Source organism: Phocoena phocoena, chromosome 18, assembly GCF_963924675.1.
Source record: "Phocoena phocoena chromosome 18, mPhoPho1.1, whole genome shotgun sequence".
Classification (NCBI taxonomy): domain Eukaryota; kingdom Metazoa; phylum Chordata; class Mammalia; order Artiodactyla; family Phocoenidae; genus Phocoena; species Phocoena phocoena.
The window spans coordinates 44,841,982-44,866,108 of NC_089236.1; positions in this window are offsets into that span (position 1 = coordinate 44,841,982).

The window sequence follows — 24,127 nt, forward strand, 5'->3', positions numbered from 1 at the left end:
AAATCAGGCCCCCGATTTCATGCGCAAACGCAGCATACATTGCTGTTGTTTCTAACAAGTCAAAAGAGACACATGGCCCCTTGTGTTTGCTTGCCTGAATCAGCTTCTCGAAGCAGGGGGTTGTGCATCAAGTGGACTGACTCAACCAAGGAACGCCCTAGCTACTCCTCTGGGGCCTGTGGCTATTCAGAAGCCTGCATTGCCACCGCAAGAAGCGGACTGAAATTGCAGTAAGAACGCAAGGGGACTTTCTTCTGGAGGCACGGTGACTTCAGGCAGGAGGTCCTAGGTGGAATGCGAGGCCTAGGGTGCTCTCAGTGCAGGTCAGACTAGGGCAAGGCGTAAGACCTCAAGGCCTGTGAGACGTGCCAAAATTCTGTTCGTGAACGTGTGGGTGTGATGGGGAAATTAAGCTGCTTCGGTGGAGACTGCTGTGCGTTTCCCTACCCTCGGCGTAGAGAGAGTGGCTCCAAAGGGCTACGGGGCTGGATGTTGCTTAGGAGACCTAAGGGGTCCTGGGATTAGTCTGTGTTCCAGCCGGGAACAGGGAGCCCACGCGATTTTCCTAGGTGTCCGGAAAACTCTACTGCCATAAAAGATATGCAGAGCAGAGGCTACGGCCTCATGGAAAGTGCTGCACGCCTCCGTTTCTGCAGGGCAAGTCCGGCCTTAACCTACAGGCATGTGCTCACACTGAGTGTCCCATTAGCGACACAGCTTTGAAAGATGCTGACTTTCTTCTCGAGCTGAGTGACTTCAGGTACGAGGTCCGCGAAGTATGCAAAGCAGAGTGTTTTCTCTTGGCAGCTCACACAAGGGCGGCAACCGGTATTTCCTGGGTGCTTCGGACACACCAGAAATCGTGTCCTGAAGCTGTTTGAGGGCTCTGGAAATAGAGCTCTCCTCAAGGAACGCGCAGTGTGTTGCCCATCACTCGGCACGCTCGCAGGGCATCGGAGGGGAAGACCACTGGGTCTCGATGTTGCTCAGCTGGTCCACCGGGGTCTGGAGATACTCACTGACAATGGAGGAAAATGGATGCAAACCAGAGGGGCCTACGAGTCCTCAGAAGGGTACTTCCCTGAAAGTAAAGGCGAAGAGCTACTAAGAACTCGTGGAAACAGCTGCATGCCTCCCTTTCTGCCCGGCTACTCAGGACCTAACCTGGAGGCAAGTTCTCACGTTGAGTTTCTCTTGACTTCTAGAGCTTGTCAGGCTGACCACTACGGCGTCCATGGAAGCACCTGGTTTAGACCGAGCAAACTCAGTTTCTTCCCAGAAGCATTCCTACAGGGTTCCCAGGCCTGTCAACAGCAGGGATTTCAGGTAGCTTCAACGCACCGTGAATGCAGCCTTCCAAATTGGAAAGCGAGGATGTTTAAATCAGGCCCCCGATTTCATGCGCAAACGCAGCATACATTGCTGTTGTTTCTAACAAGTCAAAAGAGGCACATGGCCCCTTGTGTTTGCTTGCCTGAATCAGCTTCTCGAAGCAGGGGTTTGTGCATCAAGTGGACTGCCTCAACCAAGGAACGCCCTAGCTACTCCTCTGGGGCCTGTGGCTATTCAGAAGCCTGCATTGCCACCGCAAGAAGCGGACTGAAATTGCAGTAAGAACGCAAGGGGACTTTCTTCTGGAGGCACGGTGACTTCAGGCAGGAGGTCCTAGGTGGAATGCGAGGCCGAGGGTGCTCTCAGTGCAGGTCAGACTAGGGCAAGGCGTAAGACCTCAAGGCCTGTGAGACGTGCCAAAATTCTGTTCGTGAACGTGTGGGTGTGATGGGGAAATTAAGCTGCTTCGGTGGAGACTGCTGTGCGTTTCCCTACCCTCGGCGTAGAGAGAGTGGCTCCAAAGGGCTACGGGGCTGGATGTTGCTTAGGAGACCTAAGGGGTCCTGGGATTAGTCTGTGTTCCAGCCGGGAACAGGGAGCCCACGCGATTTTCCTACGTGTCCGGAAAACTCTACTGCCATAAAAGATATGCAGAGCAGACGCTACGGCCTCATGGAAAGTGCTGCACGCCTCCGTTTCTGCAGGGCAAGTCCGGCCTTAACCTACAGGCATGTGCTCACACTGAGTGTCCCATTAGCGACACAGCTTTGAAAGATGCTGACTTTCTCCTCGAGCTGAGTGACTTCAGGTACGAGGTCCGCGAAGTATGCAGAGTGTTTTCTCTTGGCAGCTCACACAAGGGCGGCAACCGGTATTTCCTGGGCGCTTCGGACACACCAGAAATCGTGTCCTGAAGCTGTTTGAGGGCTCTGGAAATAGAGCTCTCCTCAAGGAACGCGCAGTGTGTTGCTCATCACTCGGCACGCACGGAGGGCATCGGAGGGGAAGACCACTGGGCCTCGATGTTGCTCAGCTGGTCCACCGGGGTCTGGAGATACTCACTGACAATGGAGGAAAATGGATGCAAACCAGAGGGGCCTACGAGTTCTCAGAAGGGTACTTCCCTGAAAGTAAAGGCGAAGAGCTACTAAGAACTCGTGGAAACAGCTGCATGCCTCCCTTTCTGCCCGGCTACTCAGGGCCTAACCTGGAGGCAAGTTCTCACGTTGAGTTTCTCTTGACTTCTAGAGCTTGTCAGGCTGACCACCACGGGGGCCATGGAAGCACCTGGTTTAGACCGAGCAAACTCAGTTTCTTCCCAGAAGCATTCCTACAGGGTTCCCAGGCCTGTCAACAGCAGGGATTTCAGGTAGCTTCATCGCACCGTGAATGCAGACTTCCAAATTGGAAAGCGAGGATGTTTAAATCAGGCCCCCGATTTCATGCGCAAACGCAGCATACATTGCTGTTGTTTCTAACAAGTCAAAAGAGGCACATGGCCCCTTGTGTTTGCTTGCCTGAATCAGCTTCTCGAAGCAGGGGTTTGTGCATCAAGTGGACTGCCTCAACCAAGGAACGCCCTAGCTACTCCTCTGGGGCCTGTGGCTATTCAGAAGCCTGCATTGCCACCGCAAGAAGCGGACTGAAATTGCAGTAAGAACGCAAGGGGACTTTCTTCTGGAGGCACGGTGACTTCAGGCAGGAGGTCCTAGGTGGAATGCGAGGCCGAGGGTGCTCTCAGTGCAGGTCAGACTAGGGCAAGGCGTAAGACCTCAAGGCCTGTGAGACGTGCCAAAATTCTGTTCGTGAACGTGTGGGTGTGATGGGGAAATTAAGCTGCTTCGGTGGAGACTGCTGTGCGTTTCCCTACCCTCGGCGTAGAGAGAGTGGCTCCAAAGGGCTACGGGGCTGGATGTTGCTTAGGAGACCTAAGGGGTCCTGGGATTAGTCTGTGTTCCAGCCGGGAACAGGGAGCCCACGCGATTTTCCTACGTGTCCGGAAAACTCTACTGCCATAAAAGATATGCAGAGCAGACGCTACGGCCTCATGGAAAGTGCTGCACGCCTCCGTTTCTGCAGGGCAAGTCCGGCCTTAACCTACAGGCATGTGCTCACACTGAGTGTCCCATTAGCGACACAGCTTTGAAAGATGCTGACTTTCTTCTCGAGCTGAGTGACTTCAGGTACGAGGTCCGCGAAGTATGCAAAGCAGAGTGTTTTCTCTTGGCAGCTCACACAAGGGCGGCAACCGGTATTTCCTGGGCGCTTCGGACACACCAGAAATCGTGTCCTGAAGCTGTTTGAGGGCACTGGAAATAGAGCTCTCCTCAAGGAACGCGCAGTGTGTTGCCCATCACTCGGCACGCACGCAGGGCATCGGAGGGGAAGACCACTGGGACTCGATGTTGCTCAGCTGGTCCACCGGGGTCTGGAGATACTCACTGACAATGGAGGAAAATGGATGCAAACCAGAGGGGCCTACGAGTCCTCAGAAGGGTACTTCCCTGAAAGTAAAGGCGAAGAGCTACTAAGAACTCGTGGAAACAGCTGCATGCCTCCCTTTCTGCCCGGCTACTCAGGGCCTAACCTGGAGGCAAGTTCTCACGTTGAGTTTCTCTTGACTTCTAGAGCTTGTCAGGCTGACCACTACGGCGTCCATGGAAGCACCTGGTTTAGACCGAGCAAACTCATTTTCTTCCCAGAAGCATTCCTACAGGGTTCCCAGGCCTGTCAACAGAAGGGATTTCAGGTAGCTCCAACGCACCGTGAATGCAGCCTTCCAAATTGGAAAGCGAGGATGTTTAAATCAGGCCCCCGATTTCATGCGCAAACGCAGCATACATTGCTGTTGTTTCTAACAAGTCAAAAGAGACACATGGCCCCTTGTGTTTGCTTGCCTGAATCAGCTTCTCGAAGCAGGGGGTTGTGCATCAAGTGGACTGCCTCAACCAAGGAACGCCCTAGCTACTCCTCTGGGGCCTGTGGCTATTCAGAAGCCTGCATTGCCACCGCAAGAAGCGGACTGAAATTGCAGTAAGAACGCAAGGGGACTTTCTTCTGGAGGCACGGTGACTTCAGGCAGGAGGTCCTAGGTGGAATGCGAGGCCGAGGGTGCTCTCAGTGCAGGTCAGACTAGGGCAAGGCGTAAGACCTCAAGGCCTGTGAGACGTGCCAAAATTCTGTTCGTGAACGTGTGGGTGTGATGGGGAAATTAAGCTGCTTCGGTGGAGACTGCTGTCCGTTTCCCTACCCTCGGCGTAGAGAGAGTGGCTCCAAAGGGCTACGGGGCTGGATGTTGCTTAGGAGACCTAAGGGGTCCTGGGATTAGTCTGTGTTCCAGCCGGGAACCGGGAGCCCACGCGATTTTCCTAGGTGTCCGGAAAACTCTACTGCCATAAAAGATATGCAGAGCAGAGGCTACGGCCTCATGGAAAGTGCTGCACGCCTCCGTTTCTGCAGGGCAAGTCCGGCCTTAACCTACAGGCATGTGCTCACACTGAGTGTCCCATTAGCGACACAGCTTTGAAAGATGCTGACTTTCTTCTCGAGCTGAGTGACTTCAGGTACGAGGTCCGCGAAGTATGCAAAGCAGAGTGTTTTCTCTTGGCAGCTCACACAAGGGCGGCAACCGGTATTTCCTGGGCGCTTCGGACACACCAGAAATCGTGTCCTGAAGCTGTTTGAGGGCTCTGGAAATAGAGCTCTCCTCAAGGAACGCGCAGTGTGTTGCCCATCACTCGGCACGCACGCAGGGCATCGGAGGGGAAGACCACTGGGCCTCGATGTTGCTCAGCTGGTCCACCGGGGTCTGGAGATACTCACTGACAATGGAGGAAAATGGATGCAAACCAGAGGGGCCTACGAGTCCTCAGAAGGGTACTTCCCTGAAAGTAAAGGCGAAGAGCTACTAAGAACTCGTGGAAACAGCTGCATGCCTCCCTTTCTGCCCGGCTACTCAGGGCCTAACCTGGAGGCAAGTTCTCACGTTGAGTTTCTCTTGACTTCTAGAGCTTGTCAGGCTGACCACTACGGCGTCCATGGAAGCACCTGGTTTAGACCGAGCAAACTCATTTTCTTCCCAGAAGCATTCCTACAGGGTTCCCAGGCCTGTCAACAGCAGGGATTTCAGGTAGCTCCAACGCACCGTGAATGCAGCCTTCCAAATTGGAAAGCGAGGATGTTTAAATCAGGCCCCCGATTTCATGCGCAAACGCAGCATACATTGCTGTTGTTTCTAACAAGTCAAAAGAGACACATGGCCCCTTGTGTTTGCTTGCCTGAATCAGCTTCTCGAAGCAGGGGGTTGTGCATCAAGTGGACTGCCTCAACCAAGGAACGCCCTAGCTACTCCTCTGGGGCCTGTGGCTATTCAGAAGCCTGCATTGCCACCGCAAGAAGCGGACTGAAATTGCAGTAAGAACGCAAGGGGACTTTCTTCTGGAGGCACGGTGACTTCAGGCAGGAGGTCCTAGGTGGAATGCGAGGCCGAGGGTGCTCTCAGTGCAGGTCAGACTAGGGCAAGGCGTAAGACCTCAAGGCCTGTGAGACGTGCCAAAATTCTGTTCGTGAACGTGTGGGTGTGATGGGGAAATTAAGCTGCTTCGGTGGAGACTGCTGTGCGTTTCCCTACCCTCGGCGTAGAGAGAGTGGCTCCAAAGGGCTACGGGGCTGGATGTTGCTTAGGAGACCTAAGGGGTCCTGGGATTAGTCTGTGTTCCAGCCGGGAACAGGGAGCCCACGCGATTTTCCTAGGTGTCCGGAAATCTCTACTGCCATAAAAGATATGCAGAGCAGAGGCTACGGCCTCATGGAAAGTGCTGCACGCCTCCGTTTCTGCAGGGCAAGTCCGGCCTTAACCTACAGGCTTGTGCTCACACTGAGTGTCCCATTAGCGACACAGCTTTGAAAGATGCTGACTTTCTTCTCGAGCTGAGTGACTTCAGGTACGAGGTCCGCGAAGTATGCAAAGCAGAGTGTTTTCTCTTGGCAGCTCACACAAGGGCGGCACCGGTATTTCCTGGGCGCTTCGGACACACCAGAAATCGTGTCCTGAAGCTGTTTGAGGGCTCTGGAAATAGAGCTCTCCTCAAGGAACGCGCAGTGTGTTGCCCATCACTCGGCACGCACGCAGGGCATCGGAGGGGAAGACCACTGGGACTCGATGTTGCTCAGCTGGTCCACCGGGGTCTGGAGATACTCACTGACAATGGAGGAAAATGGATGCAAACCAGAGGGGCCTACGAGTCCTCAGAAGGGTACTTCCCTGAAAGTAAAGGCGAAGAGCTACTAAGAACTCGTGGAAACAGCTGCATGCCTCCCTTTCTGCCCGGCTACTCAGGACCTAACCTGGAGGCAAGTTCTCACGTTGAGTTTCTCTTGACTTCTAGAGCTTGTCAGGCTGACCACCACGGCGGCCATGGAAGCACCTGGTTTAGACCGAGCAAACTCATTTTCTTCCCAGAAGCATTCCTACAGGGTTCCCAGGCCTGTCAACAGCAGGGATTTCAGGTAGTTTCAAGGCACCATGAATGCAGCCTTCCAAATTGGAAAGCGAGGATGTTTAAATCAGGCCCCCGATTTCATGCGCAAACGCAGCATACATTGCTGTTGTTTCTAACAAGTCAAAAGAGACACATGGCCCCTTGTGTTTGCTTGCCTGAATCAGCTTCTCGAAGCAGGGGGTTGTGCATCAAGTGGACTGCCTAAACCAAGGAACGCCCTAGCTACTCCTCTGGGGCCTGTGGCTATTCAGAAGCCTGCATTGCCACAGCAAGAAGCGGACTGAAATTGCAGTAAGAACGCAAGGGGACTTTCTTCTGGAGGCACGGTGACTTCAGGCAGGAGGTCCTAGATGGAATGCGTGGTCGAGTGTCCTCTCAGTGCAGCTCAGACTATGGCAAGGAGTAAGACCTCAAGGCCTGTGAGACGTGCCAAAATTCTGTTCGTGAACGTGTGGGTATGATGGGGAAATTAAGCTGCTTCGGTGGAGACTGCTGTGCGTTTCACTACCCTCGGCGTAGAGAGAGTGGCTCCAAAGGGCTACGGGGCTGGATATTGCTTAGGAGACCTAAGGGGTCCTGGGGTTAGTCTGTGTTCCAGCCGGGAACAGGGAGCTCACGCGATTTTCCTAGGTGTCCGGAAAACTCTACTGCCATAAAAGATATGCAGAGCAGAGGCTATGGCCTCATGGAAAGTGCTGCACGCCTCCGTTTCTGCAGGGCAAGTCCGGCCTTAACCTACAGGCATGTGCTCACACTGAGTGTCCCGTTAGCGACACAGCTTTGAAAGATGCTGACTTTCTTCCCGAGCTGAGTGACTTCAGGTACGAGGTCCGCGAAGTATGCAAAGCAGAGTGTTTTCTCTTGGCAGCTCACACAAGGGCGGCAACCGGTATTTCCTGGGCGCTTCGGACACACCAGAAATCGTGTCCTGAAGCTGTTTGAGGGCTCTGGAAATAGAGCTCTCCTCAAGGCACGCGCAGTGTGTTGCTCATCACTCGGCACGCACGGAGGGCATCGGAGGGGAAGACCACTGGGCCTCGATGTTGCTCAGCTGGTCCACCGGGGTCTGGAGATACTCACTGACAATGGAGGAAAATGGATGCAAACCAGAGGGGCCTACGAGTCCTCAGAAGGGTACTTCCCTGAAAGTAAAGGCGAAGAGCTACTAAGAACTCGTGGAAACAGCTGCATGCCTCCCTTTCTGCCCGGCTACTCAGGGCCTAACCTGGAGGCAAGTTCTCACGTTGAGTTTCTCTTGACTTCTAGAGCTTGTCAGGCTGACCACTACGGCGTCCATGGAAGCACCTGGTTTAGACCGAGCAAACTCATTTTCTTCCCAGAAGCATTCCTACAGGGTTCCCAGGCCTGTCAACAGCAGGGATTTCAGGTAGCTCCAACGCACCGTGAATGCAGCCTTCCAAATTGGAAAGCGAGGATGTTTAAATCAGGCCCCCGATTTCATGCGCAAACGCAGCATACATTGCTGTTGTTTCTAACAAGTCAAAAGAGACACATGGCCCCTTGTGTTTGCTTGCCTGAATCAGCTTCTCGAAGCAGGGGGTTGTGCATCAAGTGGACTGCCTCAACCAAGGAACGCCCTAGCTACTCCTCTGGGGCCTGTGGCTATTCAAAAGCCTGCATTGCCACCGCAAGAAGCGGACTGAAATTGCAGTAAGAACGCAAGGGGACTTTCTTCTGGAGGCACGGTGACTTCAGGCAGGAGGTCCTAGGTGGAATGCGAGGCCGAGGGTGCTCTCAGTGCAGGTCAGACTAGGGCAAGGCGTAAGACCTCAAGGCCTGTGAGACGTGCCAAAATTCTGTTCGTGAACGTGTGGGTGTGATGGGGAAATTAAGCTGCTTCGGTGGAGACTGCTGTGCGTTTCCCTACCCTCGGCGTAGAGAGAGTGGCTCCAAAGGGCTACGGGGCTGGATGTTGCTTAGGAGACCTAAGGGGTCCTGGGATTAGTCTGTGTTCCAGCCGGGAACAGGGAGCCCACGCGATTTTCCTAGGTGTCCGGAAAACTCTACTGCCATAAAAGATATGCAGAGCAGAGGCTACGGCCTCATGGAAAGTGCTGCACGCCTCCGTTTCTTCAGGGCAAGTCCGGCCTTAACCTACAGGCATGTGCTCACACTGAGTGTCCCATTAGCGACACAGCTTTGAAAGATGCTGACTTTCTTCTCGAGCTGAGTGACTTCAGGTACGAGGTCCGCGAAGTATGCAAAGCAGAGTGTTTTCTCTTGGCAGCTCACACAAGGGCGGCAACCGGTATTTCCTTGGCGCTTCGGACACACCAGAAATCGTGTCCTGAAGCTGTTTGAGGGCTCTGGAAATAGAGCTCTCCTCAAGGAACGCGCAGTGTGTTGCCCATCACTCGGCACGCACGCAGGGCATCGGAGGGGAAGACCACTGGGCCTCGATGTTGCTCAGCTGAGGGAGCCCACGCGATTTTCCTAGGTGTCCGGAAAACTCTACTGCCATAAAAGATATGCAGAGCAGAGGCTACGGCCTCATGGAAAGTGCTGCACGCCTCCGTTTCTGCAGGGCAAGTCCGGCCTTAACCTACAGGCATGTGCTCACACTGAGTGTCCCATTAGCGACACAGCTTTGAAAGATGCTGACTTTCCTCTCGAGCTGAGTGACTTCAGGTACGAGGTCCGCGAAGTATGCAAAGCAGAGTGTTTTCTCTTGGCAGCTCACACAAGGGAGGCAACCGGTATTTCCTGGGCGCTTCGGACACACCAGAAATCGTGTCCTGAAGCTGTTTGAGGGCTCTGGAAATAGAGCTCTCCTCAAGGAACGCGCAGTGTGTTGCCCATCACTCGGCACGCACGCAGGGCATCGGAGGGGAAGACCACTGGGACTCGATGTTGCTCAGCTGGTCCACCGGGGTCTGGAGATACTCACTGACAATGGAGGAAAATGGATGCAAACCAGAGGGGCCTACGAGTCCTCAGAAGGGTACTTCCCTGAAAGTAAAGGCGAAGAGCTACTAAGAACTCGTGGAAACAGCTGCATGCCTCCCTTTCTGCCCGGCTACTCAGGACCTAACCTGGAGGCAAGTTCTCACGTTGAGTTTCTCTTGACTTCTAGAGCTTGTCAGGCTGACCACTACGGCGTCCATGGAAGCACCTGGTTTAGACCGAGCAAACTCATTTTCTTCCCAGAAGCATTCCTACAGGGTTCCCAGGCCTGTCAACAGCAGGGATTTCAGGTAGCTTCAAGGCACCGTGAATGCAGCCTTCCAAATTGGAAAGCGAGGATGTTTAAATCAGGCCCCCGATTTCATGCGCAAACGCAGCATACATTGCTGTTGTTTCTAACAAGTCAAAAGAGACACATGGCCCCTTGTGTTTGCTTGCCTGAATCAGCTTCTCGAAGCAGGGGGTTGTGCATCAAGTGGACTGCCTAAACCAAGGAACGCCCTAGCTACTCCTCTGGGGCCTGTGGCTATTCAGAAGCCTGCATTGCCACCGCAAGAAGCGGACTGAAATTGCAGTAAGAACGCAAGGGGACTTTCTTCTGGAGGCACGGTGACTTCAGGCAGGAGGTCCTAGATGGAATGCGTGGTCGAGTGTCCTCTCAGTGCAGCTCAGACTATGGCAAGGAGTAAGACCTCAAGGCCTGTGAGACGTGCCAAAATTCTGTTCGTGAACGTGTGGGTATGATGGGGAAATTAAGCTGCTTCGGTGGAGACTGCTGTGCGTTTCACTACCCTCGGCGTAGAGAGAGTGGCTCCAAAGGGCTACGGGGCTGGATATTGCTTAGGAGACCTAAGGGGTCCTGGGGTTAGTCTGTGTTCCAGCCGGGAACAGGGAGCCCACGCGATTTTCCTAGGTGTCCGGAAAACTCTACTGCCATCAAAGATATGCAGAGCAGAGGCTACGGCCTCATGGAAAGTGCTGCACGCCTCCGTTTCTGCAGGGCAAGTCCGGCCTTAACCTACAGGCATGTGCTCACACTGAGTGTCCCGTTAGCGACACAGCTTTGAAAGATGCTGACTTTCTCCTCGAGCTGAGTGACTTCAGGTACGAGGTCCGCGAAGTATGCAAAGCAGAGTGTTTTCTCTTGGCAGCTCACACAAGGGCGGCAACCGGTATTTCCTGGGCGCTTCGGACACACCAGAAATCGTGTCCTGAAGCTGTTTGAGGGCTCTGGAAATAGAGCTCTCCTCAAGGCACGCGCAGTGTGTTGCTCATCACTCGGCACGCACGGAGGGCATCGGAGGGGAAGACCACTGGGCCTCGATGTTGCTCAGCTGGTCCACCGGGGTCTGGAGATACTCACTGACAATGGAGGAAAATGGATGCAAACCAGAGGGGCCTACGAGTCCTCAGAAGGGTACTTCCCTGAAAGTAAAGGCGAAGAGCTACTAAGAACTCGTGGAAACAGCTGCATGCCTCCCTTTCTGCCCGGCTACTCAGGGCCTAACCTGGAGGCAAGTTCTCACGTTGAGTTTCTCTTGACTTCTAGAGCTTGTCAGGCTGACCACCACGGCGGCCATGGAAGCACCTGGTTTAGACCGAGCAAACTCAGTTTCTTCCCAGAAGCATTCCTACAGGGTTCCCAGGCCTGTCAACAGCAGGGATTTCAGGTAGCTTCATCGCACCGTGAATGCAGACTTCCAAATTGGAAAGCGAGGATGTTTAAATCAGGCCCCCGATTTCATGCGCAAACGCAGCATACATTGCTGTTGTTTCTAACAAGTCAAAAGAGGCACATGGCCCCTTGTGTTTGCTTGCCTGAATCAGCTTCTCGAAGCAGGGGTTTGTGCATCAAGTGGACTGCCTCAACCAAGGAACGCCCTAGCTACTCCTCTGGGGCCTGTGGCTATTCAGAAGCCTGCATTGCCACCGCAAGAAGCGGACTGAAATTGCAGTAAGAACGCAAGGGGACTTTCTTCTGGAGGCACGGTGACTTCAGGCAGGAGGTCCTAGGTGGAATGCGAGGCCGAGGGTGCTCTCAGTGCAGGTCAGACTAGGGCAAGGCGTAAGACCTCAAGGCCTGTGAGACGTGCCAAAATTCTGTTCGTGAACGTGTGGGTGTGATGGGGAAATTAAGCTGCTTCGGTGGAGACTGCTGTGCGTTTCACTACCCTCGGCGTAGAGAGAGTGGCTCCAAAGGGCTACGGGGCTGGATGTTGCTTAGGAGACCTAAGGGGTCCTGGGATTAGTCTGTGTTCCAGCCGGGAACAGGGAGCCCACGCGATTTTCCTACGTGTCCGGAAAACTCTACTGCCATAAAAGATATGCAGAGCAGACGCTACGGCCTCATGGAAAGTGCTGCACGCCTCCGTTTCTGCAGGGCAAGTCCGGCCTTAACCTACAGGCATGTGCTCACACTGAGTGTCCCATTAGCGACACAGCTTTGAAAGATGCTGACTTTCTTCTCGAGCTGAATGACTTCAGGTACGAGGTCCGCGAAGTATGCAAAGCAGAGTGTTTTCTCTTGGCAGCTCACACAAGGGCGGGAACCGGTATTTCCTGGGCGCTTCGGACACACCAGAAATCGTGTCCTGAAGCTGTTTGAGGGCACTGGAAATAGAGCTCTCCTCAAGGAACGCGCAGTGTGTTGCCCATCACTCGGCACGCACGCAGGGCATCGGAGGGGAAGACCACTGGGACTCGATGTTGCTCAGCTGGTCCACCGGGGTCTGGAGATACTCACTGACAATGGAGGAAAATGGATGCAAACCAGAGGGGCCTACGAGTCCTCAGAAGGGTACTTCCCTGAAAGTAAAGGCGAAGAGCTACTAAGAACTCGTGGAAACAGCTGCATGCCTCCCTTTCTGCCCGGCTACTCAGGGCCTAACCTGGAGGCAAGTTCTCACGTTGAGTTTCTCTTGACTTCTAGAGCTTGTCAGGCTGACCACTACGGCGTCCATGGAAGCACCTGGTTTAGACCGAGCAAACTCATTTTCTTCCCAGAAGCATTCCTACAGGGTTCCCAGGCCTGTCAACAGCAGGGATTTCAGGTAGCTCCAACGCACCGTGAATGCAGCCTTCCAAATTGGAAAGCGAGGATGTTTAAATCAGGCCCCCGATTTCATGCGCAAACGCAGCATACATTGCTGTTGTTTCTAACAAGTCAAAAGAGACACATGGCCCCTTGTGTTTGCTTGCCTGAATCAGCTTCTCGAAGCAGGGGGTTGTGCATCAAGTGGACTGCCTCAACCAAGGAACGCCCTAGCTACTCCTCTGGGGCCTGTGGCTATTCAGAAGCCTGCATTGCCACCGCAAGAAGCGGACTGAAATTGCAGTAAGAACGCAAGGGGACTTTCTTCTGGAGGCACGGTGACTTCAGGCAGGAGGTCCTAGGTGGAATGCGAGGCCGAGGGTGCTCTCAGTGCAGGTCAGACTAGGGCAAGGCGTAAGACCTCAAGGCCTGTGAGACGTGCCAAAATTCTGTTCGTGAACGTGTGGGTGTGATGGGGAAATTAAGCTGCTTCGGTGGAGACTGCTGTCCGTTTCCCTACCCTCGGCGTAGAGAGAGTGGCTCCAAAGGGCTACGGGGCTGGATGTTGCTTAGGAGACCTAAGGGGTCCTGGGATTAGTCTGTGTTCCAGCCGGGAACAGGGAGCCCACGCGATTTTCCTAGGTGTCCGGAAAACTCTACTGCCATAAAAGATATGCAGAGCAGATGCTACGGCCTCATGGAAAGTGCTGCACGCCTCCGTTTCTGCAGGGCAAGTCCGGCCTTAACCTACAGGCATGTGCTCACACTGAGTGTCCCATTAGCGACACAGCTTTGAAAGATGCTGACTTTCTTCTCGAGCTGAGTGACTTCAGGTACGAGGTCCGCGAAGTATGCAAAGCAGAGTGTTTTCTCTTGGCAGCTCACACAAGGGCGGCAACCGGTATTTCCTGGGCGCTTCGGACACACCAGAAATCGTGTCCTGAAGCTGTTTGAGGGCTCTGGAAATAGAGCTCTCCTCAAGGAACGCGCAGTGTGTTGCCCATCACTCGGCACGCACGCAGGGCATCGGAGGGGAAGACCACTGGGACTCGATGTTGCTCAGCTGGTCCACCGGGGTCTGGAGATACTCACTGACAATGGAGGAAAATGGATGCAAACCAGAGGGGCCTACGAGTCCTCAGAAGGGTACTTCCCTGAAAGTAAAGGCGAAGAGCTACTAAGAACTCGTGGAAACAGCTGCATGCCTCCCTTTCTGCCCGGCTACTCAGGACCTAACCTGGAGGCAAGTTCTCACGTTGAGTTTCTCTTGACTTCTAGAGCTTGTCAGGCTGACCACTACGGCGTCCATGGAAGCACCTGGTTTAGACCGAGCAAACTCATTTTCTTCCCAGAAGCATTCCTACAGGGTTCCCAGGCCTGTCAACAGCAGGGATTTCAGGTAGCTTCAAGGCACCGTGAATGCAGCCTTCCAAATTGGAAAGCGAGGATGTTTAAATCAGGCCCCCGATTTCATGCGCAAACGCAGCATACATTGCTGTTGTTTCTAACAAGTCAAAAGAGACACATGGCCCCTTGTGTTTGCTTGCCTGAATCAGCTTCTCGAAGCAGGGGGTTGTGCATCAAGTGGACTGCCTAAACCAAGGAACGCCCTAGCTACTCCTCTGGGGCCTGTGGCTATTCAGAAGCCTGCATTGCCACCGCAAGAAGCGGACTGAAATTGCAGTAAGAACGCAAGGGGACTTTCTTCTGGAGGCACGGTGACTTCAGGCAGGAGGTCCTAGATGGAATGCGTGGTCGAGTGTCCTCTCAGTGCAGCTCAGACTATGGCAAGGAGTAAGACCTCAAGGCCTGTGAGACGTGCCAAAATTCTGTTCGTGAACGTGTGGGTATGATGGGGAAATTAAGCTGCTTCGGTGGAGACTGCTGTGCGTTTCACTACCCTCGGCGTAGAGAGAGTGGCTCCAAAGGGCTACGGGGCTGGATATTGCTTAGGAGACCTAAGGGGTCCTGGGGTTAGTCTGTGTTCCAGCCGGGAACAGGGAGCCCACGCGATTTTCCTAGGTGTCCGGAAAACTCTACTGCCATCAAAGATATGCAGAGCAGAGGCTACGGCCTCATGGAAAGTGCTGCACGCCTCCGTTTCTGCAGGGCAAGTCCGGCCTTAACCTACAGGCATGTGCTCACACTGAGTGTCCCGTTAGCGACACAGCTTTGAAAGATGCTGACTTTCTCCTCGAGCTGAGTGACTTCAGGTACGAGGTCCGCGAAGTATGCAAAGCAGAGTGTTTTCTCTTGGCAGCTCACACAAGGGCGGCAACCGGTATTTCCTGGGCGCTTCGGACACACCAGAAATCGTGTCCTGAAGCTGTTTGAGGGCTCTGGAAATAGAGCTCTCCTCAAGGCACGCGCAGTGTGTTGCTCATCACTCGGCACGCACGGAGGGCATCGGAGGGGAAGACCACTGGGCCTCGATGTTGCTCAGCTGGTCCACCGGGGTCTGGAGATACTCACTGACAATGGAGGAAAATGGATGCAAACCAGAGGGGCCTACGAGTCCTCAGAAGGGTACTTCCCTGAAAGTAAAGGCGAAGAGCTACTAAGAACTCGTGGAAACAGCTGCATGCCTCCCTTTCTGCCCGGCTACTCAGGGCCTAACCTGGAGGCAAGTTCTCACGTTGAGTTTCTCTTGACTTCTAGAGCTTGTCAGGCTGACCACCACGGCGGCCATGGAAGCACCTGGTTTAGACCGAGCAAACTCAGTTTCTTCCCAGAAGCATTCCTACAGGGTTCCCAGGCCTGTCAACAGCAGGGATTTCAGGTAGCTTCATCGCACCGTGAATGCAGACTTCCAAATTGGAAAGCGAGGATGTTTAAATCAGGCCCCCGATTTCATGCGCAAACGCAGCATACATTGCTGTTGTTTCTAACAAGTCAAAAGAGGCACATGGCCCCTTGTGTTTGCTTGCCTGAATCAGCTTCTCGAAGCAGGGGTTTGTGCATCAAGTGGACTGCCTCAACCAAGGAACGCCCTAGCTACTCCTCTGGGGCCTGTGGCTATTCAGAAGCCTGCATTGCCACCGCAAGAAGCGGACTGAAATTGCAGTAAGAACGCAAGGGGACTTTCTTCTGGAGGCACGGTGACTTCAGGCAGGAGGTCCTAGGTGGAATGCGAGGCCGAGGGTGCTCTCAGTGCAGGTCAGACTAGGGCAAGGCGTAAGACCTCAAGGCCTGTGAGACGTGCCAAAATTCTGTTCGTGAACGTGTGGGTGTGATGGGGAAATTAAGCTGCTTCGGTGGAGACTGCTGTGCGTTTCACTACCCTCGGCGTAGAGAGAGTGGCTCCAAAGGGCTACGGGGCTGGATGTTGCTTAGGAGACCTAAGGGGTCCTGGGATTAGTCTGTGTTCCAGCCGGGAACAGGGAGCCCACGCGATTTTCCTACGTGTCCGGAAAACTCTACTGCCATAAAAGATATGCAGAGCAGACGCTACGGCCTCATGGAAAGTGCTGCACGCCTCCGTTTCTGCAGGGCAAGTCCGGCCTTAACCTACAGGCATGTGCTCACACTGAGTGTCCCATTAGCGACACAGCTTTGAAAGATGCTGACTTTCTTCTCGAGCTGAATGACTTCAGGTACGAGGTCCGCGAAGTATGCAAAGCAGAGTGTTTTCTCTTGGCAGCTCACACAAGGGCGGGAACCGGTATTTCCTGGGCGCTTCGGACACACCAGAAATCGTGTCCTGAAGCTGTTTGAGGGCACTGGAAATAGAGCTCTCCTCAAGGAACGCGCAGTGTGTTGCCCATCACTCGGCACGCACGCAGGGCATCGGAGGGGAAGACCACTGGGACTCGATGTTGCTCAGCTGGTCCACCGGGGTCTGGAGATACTCACTGACAATGGAGGAAAATGGATGCAAACCAGAGGGGCCTACGAGTCCTCAGAAGGGTACTTCCCTGAAAGTAAAGGCGAAGAGCTACTAAGAACTCGTGGAAACAGCTGCATGCCTCCCTTTCTGCCCGGCTACTCAGGGCCTAACCTGGAGGCAAGTTCTCACGTTGAGTTTCTCTTGACTTCTAGAGCTTGTCAGGCTGACCACTACGGCGTCCATGGAAGCACCTGGTTTAGACCGAGCAAACTCATTTTCTTCCCAGAAGCATTCCTACAGGGTTCCCAGGCCTGTCAACAGCAGGGATTTCAGGTAGCTCCAACGCACCGTGAATGCAGCCTTCCAAATTGGAAAGCGAGGATGTTTAAATCAGGCCCCCGATTTCATGCGCAAACGCAGCATACATTGCTGTTGTTTCTAACAAGTCAAAAGAGACACATGGCCCCTTGTGTTTGCTTGCCTGAATCAGCTTCTCGAAGCAGGGGGTTGTGCATCAAGTGGACTGCCTCAACCAAGGAACGCCCTAGCTACTCCTCTGGGGCCTGTGGCTATTCAGAAGCCTGCATTGCCACCGCAAGAAGCGGACTGAAATTGCAGTAAGAACGCAAGGGGACTTTCTTCTGGAGGCACGGTGACTTCAGGCAGGAGGTCCTAGGTGGAATGCGAGGCCGAGGGTGCTCTCAGTGCAGGTCAGACTAGGGCAAGGCGTAAGACCTCAAGGCCTGTGAGACGTGCCAAAATTCTGTTCGTGAACGTGTGGGTGTGATGGGGAAATTAAGCTGCTTCGGTGGAGACTGCTGTCCGTTTCCCTACCCTCGGCGTAGAGAGAGTGGCTCCAAAGGGCTACGGGGCTGGATGTTGCTTAGGAGACCTAAGGGGTCCTGGGATTAGTCTGTGTTCCAGCCGGGAACAGGGAGCCCACGCGATTTTCCTACGTGTCCGGAAAACTCTACTGCCATAAAAGATATGCAGAGCAGAGGCTACGGCCTCATGGAAAGTGCTGCACGCCTCCGTTTCTGCAGGGCAAGTCCGGCCTTAACCTACAGGCATGTGCTCACACTGAGTGTCCCATTAGCGACACAGCTTTGAAAGATGCTGACTTTCTTCTCGAGCTGAGTGACTTCAGGTACGAGGTCCGCGAAGTATGCAAAGCAGAGTGTTTTCTCTTGGCAGCTCACACAAGGGCGGCAACCGGTATTTCCTGGGCGCTTCGGACACACCAGAAATCGTGTCCTGAAGCTGTTTGAGGGCTCTGGAAATAGAGCTCTCCTCAAGGAACGCGCAGTGTGTTGCCCATCACTCGGCACGCACGCAGGGCATCGGAGGGGAAGACCACTGGGCCTCGATGTTGCTCAGCTGGTCCACCGGGGTCTGGAGATACTCACTGACAATGGAGGAAAATGGATGCAAACCAGAGGGGCCTACGAGTCCTCAGAAGGGTACTTCCCTGAAAGTAAAGGCGAAGAGCTACTAAGAACTCGTGGAAACAGCTGCATGCCTCCCTTTCTGCCCGGCTACTCAGGGCCTAACCTGGAGGCAAGTTCTCACGTTGAGTTTCTCTTGACTTCTAGAGCTTGTCAGGCTGACCACTACGGCGTCCATGGAAGCACCTGGTTTAGACCGAGCAAACTCATTTTCTTCCCAGAAGCATTCCTACAGGGTTCCCAGGCCTGTCAACAGCAGGGATTTCAGGTAGCTTCAAGGCACCGTGAATGCAGCCTTCCAAATTGGAAAGCGAGGATGTTTAAATCAGGCCCCCGATTTCATGCGCAAACGCAGCATACATTGCTGTTGTTTCTAACAAGTCAAAAGAGACACATGGCCCCTTGTGTTTGCTTGCCTGAATCAGCTTCTCGAAGCAGGGGGTTGTGCATCAAGTGGACTGCCTAAACCAAGGAACGCCCTAGCTACTCCTCTGGGGCCTGTGGCTATTCAGAAGCCTGCATTGCCACCGCAAGAAGCGGACTGAAATTGCAGTAAGAACGCAAGGGGACTTTCTTCTGGAGGCACGGTGACTTCAGGCAGGAGGTCCTAGATGGAATGCGTGGTCGAGTGTCCTCTCAGTGCAGCTCAGACTATGGCAAGGAGTAAGACCTCAAGGCCTGTGAGACGTGCCAAAATTCTGTTCGTGAACGTGTGGGTATGATGGGGAAATTAAGCTGCTTCGGTGGAGACTGCTGTGCGTTTCACTACCCTCGGCGTAGAGAGAGTGGCTCCAAAGGGCTACGGGGCTGGATATTGCTTAGGAGACCTAAGGGGTCCTGGGGTTAGTCTGTGTTTCAGCCGGGAACAGGGAGCCCACGCGATTTTCCTAGGTGTCCGGAAAACTCTACTGCCATAAAAGATATGCAGAGCAGAGGCTACGGCCTCATGGAAAGTGCTGCACGCCTCCGTTTCTGCAGGGCAAGTCCGGCCTTAACCTACAGGCATGTGCTCACACTGAGTGTCCCGTTAGCGACACAGCTTTGAAAGATGCTGACTTTCTCCTCGAGCTGAGTGACTTCAGGTACGAGGTCCGCGAAGTATGCAAAGCAGAGTGTTTTCTCTTGGCAGCTCACACAAGGGCGGCAACCGGTATTTCCTGGGCGCTTCGGACACACCAGAAATCGTGTCCTGAAGCTGTTTGAGGGCTCTGGAAATAGAGCTCTCCTCAAGGCACGCGCAGTGTGTTGCTCATCACTCGGCACGCACGGAGGGCATCGGAGGGGAAGACCACTGGGCCTCGATGTTGCTCAGCTGGTCCACCGGGGTCTGGAGATACTCACTGACAATGGAGGAAAATGGATGCAAACCAGAGGGGCCTACGAGTCTTCAGAAGGGTACTTCCCTGAAAGTAAAGGCGAAGAGCTACTAAGAACTCGTGGAAACAGCTGCATGCCTCCCTTTCTGCCCGGCTACTCAGGGCCTAACCTGGAGGCAAGTTCTCACGTTGAGTTTCTCTTGACTTCTAGAGCTTGTCAGGCTGACCACCACGGCGGCCATGGAAGCACCTGGTTTAGACCGAGCAAACTCATTTTCTTCCCAGAAGCATTCCTACAGGGTTCCCAGGCCTGTCAACAGCAGGGATTTCAGGTAGCTTCATCGCACCGTGAATGCAGACTTCCAAATTGGAAAGCGAGGATGTTTAAATCAGGCCCCCGATTTCATGCGCAAACGCAGCATACATTGCTGTTGTTTCTAACAAGTCAAAAGAGGCACATGGCCCCTTGTGTTTGCTTGCCTGAATCAGCTTCTCGAAGCAGGGGTTTGTGCATCAAGTGGACTGCCTCAACCAAGGAACGCCCTAGCTACTCCTCTGGGGCCTGTGGCTATTCAGAAGCCTGCATTGCCACCGCAAGAAGCGGACTGAAATTGCAGTAAGAACGCAAGGGGACTTTCTTCTGGAGGCACGGTGACTTCAGGCAGGAGGTCCTAGGTGGAATGCGAGGCCGAGGGTGCTCTCAGTGCAGGTCAGACTAGGGCAAGGCGTAAGACCTCAAGGCCTGTGAGACGTGCCAAAATTCTGTTCGTGAACGTGTGGGTGTGATGGGGAAATTAAGCTGCTTCGGTGGAGACTGCTGTGCGTTTCCCTACCCTCGGCGTAGAGAGAGTGGCTCCAAAGGGCTACGGGGCTGGATGTTGCTTAGGAGACCTAAGGGGTCCTGGGATTAGTCTGTGTTCCAGCCGGGAACAGGGAGCCCACGCGATTTTCCTACGTGTCCGGAAAACTCTACTGCCATAAAAGATATGCAGAGCAGACGCTACGGCCTCATGGAAAGTGCTGCACGCCTCCGTTTCTGCAGGGCAAGTCCGGCCTTAACCTACAGGCATGTGCTCACACTGAGTGTCCCATTAGCGACACAGCTTTGAAAGATGCTGACTTTCTTCTCGAGCTGAGTGACTTCAGGTACGAGGTCCGCGAAGTATGCAAAGCAGAGTGTTTTCTCTTGGCAGCTCACACAAGGGCGGGAACCGGTATTTCCTGGGCGCTTCGGACACACCAGAAATCGTGTCCTGAAGCTGTTTGAGGGCACTGGAAATAGAGCTCTCCTCAAGGAACGCGCAGTGTGTTGCCCATCACTCGGCACGCACGCAGGGCATCGGAGGGGAAGACCACTGGGACTCGATGTTGCTCAGCTGGTCCACCGGGGTCTGGAGATACTCACTGACAATGGAGGAAAATGGATGCAAACCAGAGGGGCCTACGAGTCCTCAGAAGGGTACTTCCCTGAAAGTAAAGGCGAAGAGCTACTAAGAACTCGTGGAAACAGCTGCATGCCTCCCTTTCTGCCCGGCTACTCAGGGCCTAACCTGGAGGCAAGTTCTCACGTTGAGTTTCTCTTGACTTCTAGAGCTTGTCAGGCTGACCACTACGGCGTCCATGGAAGCACCTGGTTTAGACCGAGCAAACTCATTTTCTTCCCAGAAGCATTCCTACAGGGTTCCCAGGCCTGTCAACAGCAGGGATTTCAGGTAGCTCCAACGCACCGTGAATGCAGCCTTCCAAATTGGAAAGCGAGGATGTTTAAATCAGGCCCCCGATTTCATGCGCAAACGCAGCATACATTGCTGTTGTTTCTAACAAGTCAAAAGAGACACATGGCCCCTTGTGTTTGCTTGCCTGAATCAGCTTCTCGAAGCAGGGGGTTGTGCATCAAGTGGACTGCCTCAACCAAGGAACGCCCTAGCTACTCCTCTGGGGCCTGTGGCTATTCAGAAGCCTGCATTGCCACCGCAAGAAGCGGACTGAAATTGCAGTAAGAACGCAAGGGGACTTTCTTCTGGAGGCACGGTGACTTCAGGCAGGAGGTCCTAGGTGGAATGCGAGGCCGAGGGTGCTCTCAGTGCAGGTCAGACTAGGGCAAGGCGTAAGACCTCAAGGCCTGTGAGACGTGCCAAAATTCTGTTCGTGAACGTGTGGGTGTGATGGGGAAATTAAGCTGCTTCGGTGGAGACTGCTGTGCGTTTCCCTACCCTCGGCGTAGAGAGAGTGGCTCCAAAGGGCTACGGGGCTGGATGTTGCTTAGGAGACCTAAGGGGTCCTGGGATTAGTCTGTGTTCCAGCCGGGAACAGGGAGCCCACGCGATTTTCCTACGTGTCCGGAAAACTCTACTGCCATAAAAGATATGCAGAGCAGAGGCTACGGCCTCATGGAAAGTGCTGCACGCCTCCGTTTCTGCAGGGCAAGTCCGGCCTTAACCTACAGGCATGTGCTCACACTGAGTGTCCCATTAGCGACACAGCTTTGAAAGATGCTGACTTTCTTCTCGAGCTGAGTGACTTCAGGTACGAGGTCCGCGAAGTATGCAAAGCAGAGTGTTTTCTCTTGGCAGCTCACACAAGGGCGGCAACCGGTATTTCCTGGGCGCTTCGGACACACCAGAAATCGTGTCCTGAAGCTGTTTGAGGGCTCTGGAAATAGAGCTCTCCTCAAGGAACGCGCAGTGTGTTGCCCATCACTCGGCACGCACGCAGGGCATCGGAGGGGAAGACCACTGGGACTCGATGTTGCTCAGCTGGTCCACCGGGGTCTGGAGATACTCACTGACAATGGAGGAAAATGGATGCAAACCAGAGGGGCCTACGAGTCCTCAGAAGGGTACTTCCCTGAAAGTAAAGGCGAAGAGCTACTAAGAACTCGTGGAAACAGCTGCATGCCTCCCTTTCTGCCCGGCTACTCAGGGCCTAACCTGGAGGCAAGTTCTCACGTTGAGTTTCTCTTGACTTCTAGAGCTTGTCAGGCTGACCACTACGGCGTCCATGGAAGCACCTGGTTTAGACCGAGCAAACTCATTTTCTTCCCAGAAGCATTCCTACAGGGTTCCCAGGCCTGTCAACAGCAGGGATTTCAGGTAGCTCCAACGCACCGTGAATGCAGCCTTCCAAATTGGAAAGCGAGGATGTTTAAATCAGGCCCCCGATTTCATGCGCAAACGCAGCATACATTGCTGTTGTTTCTAACAAGTCAAAAGAGACACATGGCCCCTTGTGTTTGCTTGCCTGAATCAGCTTCTCGAAGCAGGGGGTTGTGCATCAAGTGGACTGCCTCAACCAAGGAACGCCCTAGCTACTCCTCTGGGGCCTGTGGCTATTCAGAAGCCTGCATTGCCACCGCAAGAAGCGGACTGAAATTGCAGTAAGAACGCAAGGGGACTTTCTTCTGGAGGCACGGTGACTTCAGGCAGGAGGTCCTAGGTGGAATGCGAGGCCGAGGGTGCTCTCAGTGCAGGTCAGACTAGGGCAAGGCGTAAGACCTCAAGGCCTGTGAGACGTGCCAAAATTCTGTTCGTGAACGTGTGGGTGTGATGGGGAAATTAAGCTGCTTCGGTGGAGACTGCTGTGCGTTTCCCTACCCTCGGCGTAGAGAGAGTGGCTCCAAAGGGCTACGGGGCTGGATGTTGCTTAGGAGACCTAAGGGGTCCTGGGATTAGTCTGTGTTCCAGCCGGGAACAGGGAGCCCACGCGATTTTCCTAGGTGTCCGGAAAACTCTACTGCCATAAAAGATATGCAGAGCAGAGGCTACGGCCTCATGGAAAGTGCTGCACGCCTCCGTTTCTGCAGGGCAAGTCCGGCCTTAACCTACAGGCATGTGCTCACACTGAGTGTCCCATTAGCGACACAGCTTTGAAAGATGCTGACTTTCTTCTCGAGCTGAGTGACTTCAGGTACGAGGTCCGCGAAGTATGCAAAGCAGAGTGTTTTCTCTTGGCAGCTCACACAAGGGCGGCAACCGGTATTTCCTGGGCGCTTCGGACACACCAGAAATCGTGTCCTGAAGCTGTTTGAGGGCTCTGGAAATAGAGCTCTCCTCAAGGAACGCGCAGTGTGTTGCCCATCACTCGGCACGCACGCAGGGCATCGGAGGGGAAGACCACTGGGACTCGATGTTGCTCAGCTGGTCCACCGGGGTCTGGAGATACTCACTGACAATGGAGGAAAATGGATGCAAACCAGAGGGGCCTACGAGTCCTCAGAAGGGTACTTCCCTGAAAGTAAAGGCGAAGAGCTACTAAGAACTCGTGGAAACAGCTGCATGCCTCCCTTTCTGCCCGGCTACTCAGGGCCTAACCTGGAGGCAAGTTCTCACGTTGAGTTTCTCTTGACTTCTAGAGCTTGTCAGGCTGACCACTACGGCGTCCATGGAAGCACCTGGTTTAGACCGAGCAAACTCATTTTCTTCCCAGAAGCATTCCTACAGGGTTCCCAGGCCTGTCAACAGCAGGGATTTCAGGTAGCTCCAACGCACCGTGAATGCAGCCTTCCAAATTGGAAAGCGAGGATGTTTAAATCAGGCCCCCGATTTCATGCGCAAACGCAGCATACATTGCTGTTGTTTCTAACAAGTCAAAAGAGACACATGGCCCCTTGTGTTTGCTTGCCTGAATCAGCTTCTCGAAGCAGGGGGTTGTGCATCAAGTGGACTGCCTCAACCAAGGAACGCCCTAGCTACTCCTCTGGGGCCTGTGGCTATCCAGAAGCCTGCATTGCCACCGCAAGAAGCGGACTGAAA